The sequence below is a fragment of the Balaenoptera acutorostrata genome, chromosome 6 (assembly GCF_949987535.1).
Source record: "Balaenoptera acutorostrata chromosome 6, mBalAcu1.1, whole genome shotgun sequence".
NCBI lineage: Eukaryota > Metazoa > Chordata > Mammalia > Artiodactyla > Balaenopteridae > Balaenoptera > Balaenoptera acutorostrata.
In genome coordinates this window covers 33975734-33981733 of record NC_080069.1, presented here as the reverse complement: position 1 = coordinate 33981733, position 6000 = coordinate 33975734, and positions in this window count along the sequence as shown.

Sequence of the window (6000 nt, the reverse complement as noted above, 5' to 3'; positions counted from 1 at the left end):
AACTCCTGAGGAGCAGAATAAAGAAAAAAGGATGAACAGAATTGAAGACAATCTTAGAGACATCTGGGACAACACTAAACGTACCAACATTCTAATTATACTGGTCCCAGAAGAAGAGAAAAGGAAAGGGTCTGAGAAAATATTGCAGAGATTATAGTTGAAAACTTCCCTAACATGGGAAAGGAAAAGGCCCTGGGTGGGGGGTGGGGGGGGGCTGGTGCTGGGCCTAGGCTCAGTGCAACCAGAAGGGGCCTTGTCGTGTGGAGCATCAGGCCTGGGATCTGCAGGCTCCCCGAGGCCCACTGGGTGGGGGGAAATGCAGGCCGCATTTCCTTCTGGTCCTCCAATCCCCTGAGGGTCTCTCCCTGTCCCTGTTGTTCCCCTCGTTGTGAATGGGCCCCTCTGTGCATGGGAATCCCTCCCCTCCTCCAGCTGCCCCTCAGGGGCGCCAGTCCCATCTGGCCTCCACTTCTCCTTCCCCTTCCCTCCCCCCATGTCCTACTGGGTCACTCAGGGGTTCCTCCAGTCCTCTCAGGTGTCCGAGGTCCCCCACCAACACCTGGTAGGTGTCCTAGTTGTGAGGAGACGCCAACTCTGCATCCTCCTACTCTGCCACCTTGACTCCAGCCCCCCAGCTTTTTTTCTGATGGAGATTTCCTTGAAGTCTAGGAGCTGAAATAATAAATAAAAACACGTAAAAAGAGGGAACAGCCACCACCAATTACGGCAGAATGGCTCTGTGCTGGGGTCCTTGTTCACCACTTAGCTAGGCTTGCTCTGAGCCTAGGGATTAGCCTGAGGTGAAAGCTTGAGGTCTTCTCAGGACTTTTCTGAGCATGTCATGCCTGGCCTTGCATGTGGCTTTCTACATTCCCCTGCATACAGGTTGCTTTGAAAGTCCTAATTTCCCAAATAGTCTCACTTCCAGCTTCTACCTTGGGCTTTAAATGGTCTATTATATTTCTCCACCCAGAATCTCTTGACCCAGGCATCTGTTCATTTACAGTTGCCTTGTAGCTTTACAAGTAGCACCTGCCATTTTTCTGTGTTCTGTGTTATGCAAAACAGACAAGAGCATCTTGCTTCAGGCTTTCAGGCTTTCAGTTTTCCCCCTGACAGGTTGGAATAGTGGTACACAATAATTTGTAAATAAGGTCTACTCTGCTCCAACCAGTTGGAATTGGAGAACTGGAAACCAGGCTGCTGCTGGCTCAAGACTAAGACCACTGTTATGTTGGGAGGAGTGGAACAAGAGTAGGTAAATGGCCACAAAACTTTCCTATCTCTTTGGCGATGATTTTCTCCAATTGGGCATTTGCTTGGTTGTGGAAACCTTTGATGATTTTCCAGAGCTCTTACAGAGTTGGTTTAGAAGCTTCTGATCGGTTTTTGTTTTGAATGTTTCTGTAGGGAAACGAGAGTTTGAAACTTCCTAGACCATCATTTTGCTGCCATCTTTCTTCCTTTAACTTTTGATATGTTTTAGAATAAGCTTGTCTATTGTGACAAAAAAAAAAACCTGTTGGGAGTTGATAGGAATTGCATTTAAACCTACAAATCAATTTGGGAAGAATTAATATTTTACCATATTGAGTCTTCCAATCCATGAAAATAATATGCCTCTGTACTTTTCTTTTTACCACTTGTTTAATTGTTTTCATCAAAGTTTTGTAGGTTTCATTATACAGATCTACATTTTTTAAACATTTATATTAAACATCTCATTTTGAAGGCAGTTATTGTATACATTTATTTATTTATATTTATTTGTAGCACTTTTTATTTTTCTTAAACTGAGGTATAACTGACATACAACATTATATTAGTTTCAAGTGGACAACATAATGATTCAATATTTCTATATGTTGCAAAATTACGACCACAATAAGTCTAGTTAACATCCACCATCATATATTGTTACAATTTTTTTCTTGTGATAAGAACTTTTAAGATCTATTCTCTTAGAAACTTTCAAATATGCAGTACAGTATTTTTAACTAGAGTTGCCGTGTTTTACATTACATCCACATGATTTATAATATTTATTTTATAACTGGAAGTTTGTATGTTTTGACTACCTTCAGCCATTTTGCCCACCTTCCTCACGCCCCACTTCCAGCAACCACCAAACTGTTCCCTGTATCTGTGAGTCTGTTTTGTTTGTTTTTCATTATTCCATATATGTGAGATCATACAGTATTTGTTTTTCTGTGTGTGACTTATTTTGCTTAGCATAACACCCTCAAGGTCTATCCATGCTGTCACAAGTGGCAAGATTTTATTCTTCTTTATGACTGAATAATATTCCATTATACACACACACACACACACACACACACACACACACACACACACACACACACATATATATATACCTCACATTTTCTTTATCCATTTATTCATCACTGGACATTTTGGTTGTTTCCATAGTTCGACTATTGTAAATAATGCTGCAATGAACATAGGGTTGCATATATCTTTTCAAGTTAGCGTTTTTATTTTCTTTGGCTAAATATCCAGAAGTGGAATTGCTGAATTATATGGTAGTTCTATTTTTAATTTTTGAGGAAACTCCGTGCTGTTTTCCATAATGGCTACACAAATTTACATTCCCACAAGCAGTGCACAAAGTTTCCCTTTTCTCCCTATCCTTGCTAACACTTATTATTTCTTCGCTTTTGATAATAGCCATCCTAACAGGTATAAGGTGATACCTCATTGTGGTTTTGATTTGCAATTTCTTGATGACTAATGATGTTGAGCATCTTTTTGTGTACCTGTTAACCAATTGTATATCGTCTCTGGACAATGTCTTTTCAGATCCTCTGCTTATTTTTTAATTGGAACTTTTTTGTTTGTTTTTGAGTTGTATGAATTCTTTACATGCTTTGGATATTAACCCCTTATTGGATAGATGATTTGCAAATATTTTCTCCTATTCACTAGGTTGCCTTTTCACTCTATTGATGGTTTCCTTTGCTGTGCAGAAGCTATTTAGTTTGATGTGCTTCCACTTGTTTATTTTTGCTTTAGTTGCCTTTGCTTTTGGTGTCAAATCCCAAAAAGAAAAAAAAAAAATCATTGACAAGATTGATGTTAAGGAGCTTACTGCCTATGTTTTATTCTAGGAGTTTTTATGGTTTCAGGTCTTACATTCAAGTCTTTAATCCATTTTGAGTTGAATTTGTGTATGGTGTAAGATACTGGTCCAGTTTCATTTTTTTGTATGTGGCTGTCCAGTTTTCCTAACACCATTTATTGAAGAGACTGTCCTTTATCTATTGTATACTCTTGGCTCCTTTGTTGTAAATTCATTGACCATATATGAATGGGTTTATTTCTGGGCTCTCTATCTTTTTCATTGATATGTGTCTCCCTTTATACCAATACTATACTGTTTTGATTACTATAGCTTTGTAATATAGTTTGAAATCAGGGAGCATGCATTTTCCAGCTTTCTTCTTCTTTCTCAAGATTTTCAGGGCCTTTTGTGGTTCCATACAAATTTTAGAATTGTTTGTTCTGTTTCTGTGAAAAATGTCACTGGAATTTTGATTGAGTTTTATTGAATCTGTAGATTGTTTGGGGAGTATGGAGATTTTAATAATATCAATTCTTCCAATACATGAGCATGGGGTATCTTTGTGTCTTCTTCAATTTATTTCATCAATGTCTTATAGTTTCAGTGTACAGGTCTTTCCCTTCCTTGGTTAAATTTATTCTTATTTTATTCTTTATGATACAATTGTAAATGGGATTGTTTTCTTAACTTCTCTTTTGGTTAGTTTGTTATTAGTGTGTAGAAATGTGACATACTTCTGTATAATGATTTTATATCCTGCAAATTTACTAAATTCATTTATTAGTTCTGACAGTTTTTCGATGGAGTCTTTAGGGTTTTCTATATATTGTGTCATGTCATCTGCAAATAGTAACCGTTTTACTTCTTTCTTCCCAGTTTGGATGCCTTTTATTTCTTTTCCTTGCATAATTGCCCTGGCTAGGACTTTAGTGGTCGTCTTTGTCTTGTTTCTGATCTTAGAGGAAAAGCTTTCAGCTTTTCACTGTTGAATATGATGTTATTTGTGGGCTTGTCATATATGGTCTTTATTATGTTGAGGTATGCTCCCTCTATACCCACTTCATTGAGAGTTTTTATAATAAATTGATGTTGCGTTTTCTCAAAAGTCTTTCTGCATCTATTGAGAGGAGCATATGATTTTCATTCTTCAAGTTGTTAATGTGGTATATCACATTGATTGATTTGCAGATACTGAACCATCCTTGCATCCTAGGAATAAATCTCACTGGATCATGTTATATGACCATTTTACTGTATTGTGGAATTTGTTGTTTACTCTCCACATGTTTGTGAATTTTCCAGTTTTCTTTTTGTAATCAATTTCTAGTTTCATACCATTGTAGTCAGAAAAGGAGCTTGATATAATTTAAATCTTCTTCAATTTGTTAAGATTTGGTGTTAGCTTTACATATGATCTATCCTGGAGAATGTTCCATGTGTACTTGAGAAGAATGTATATTCTGTTGCTTTTGGATGGAATGTTTTATATATATATGTTAAATCCATCTGATCTAACATGTCATTTAAAGCCAATCTTTCTTTATTGATTTTCTGTGTGGATGATATATCTGTTGATGTAAGTACGATACTCAAGTCCCGTACTATTATGGTATTGCTATTTTTCCTTTGAGGCCTATTCATATTTGCTTTATTTATTTAGGTGCTCCTATGTTGGATGCATAAATATTTACAACTGTTATATACTCTTATTGGATTGACCCTTTTATCCATATGTAATGTCCTTCTTTGTCTCTTGTTACAGTCTTTGTTTTAAAGTCTTTTTTCTGATATAATTATAGATAGCTACCCCAGCTTTCTTTTGGTTTCCATTTGCATGGAATATCTTTTTCCATCCCTTAATTTCAGTCTGTGTGTGTCTTTAGCTCTGAAGTGAGTTTCTTATAGGCCACATATAGATGGGTCTTCTTTTTGAATCCATTCAGCCACCCTGTGTCTTTTGATTGAAGCCTTTAGTCCATTTACATTTAAAATAATTATTGATAAGTATGTATTTATTGCCATCTTGTTAATTGTTTCCTGGCTATTTTGTTATTTCTCTGTTCCTTTCTTCTCTTGCTCTCTTCCTTAGCGGCTTAATGACTTTCTTTAGTTGTATGTTTAGATTCCTTTCTTGTTATCTTTTGTGCATCTACTCTAGGTTTTTGCTTGGTGGTTACCATGAAGCTCACATATAACAACTTATATTTTTAACAGTCTATTTTAAGTTGATAACAACTTAAGTTTGAATGCATTCTATAGGTCAAAGTTTTTACTCCTTCCTCCTCACATTTTATGTTTTTGATGACATATTTTACATGTTTTTATGTTGTATATCCCTTAACTAATTATTTTAATTCTAAGGCTTTTTACGAGTTTTGTCTTTTAACCTTCATACAGCTTTATAATTCATTAATCCACTACCTTTACTATACACACTTACCTTTACTGGTGAGATTTATACTTTCATGTGTTTTCTTGTTACTAATTAGCGCCCTTTCTTTTCAGCTTAAAGAAGTTCTTTTAACAATTCTTGTAAGGCTGAGTTAGCGGTGATGAACTCCTTTAACGTTTAGTCATCTGGAAAACTCTTTTCTCTCTCCTTCAGTTCTGAATATAACTGGGTGAAGTATTTGCTAGGTGAAGTATTCTTGGTTGGAAAGATTTTTCCTTCAGCACTTTGAATATATTGTGCCACTCCCTTCTGAGTTGTAACATATCTGCTAAAAAATCTGATGATAGTCTTATGGAAGTTCTTTTGTATGTAACAAGTTGTATTTCTCTTGGTGATTTTAAGATTCCCTTGTTATCGTTAACTTTGACATTTTAATTTTAATATTTCTTGGTATGGATCTCTTTAGGTTGATCTGCTTTGGAGCTCTCTGGGCTTCCTGTATCTGGATGTCTGTTTCTTTCCCCAG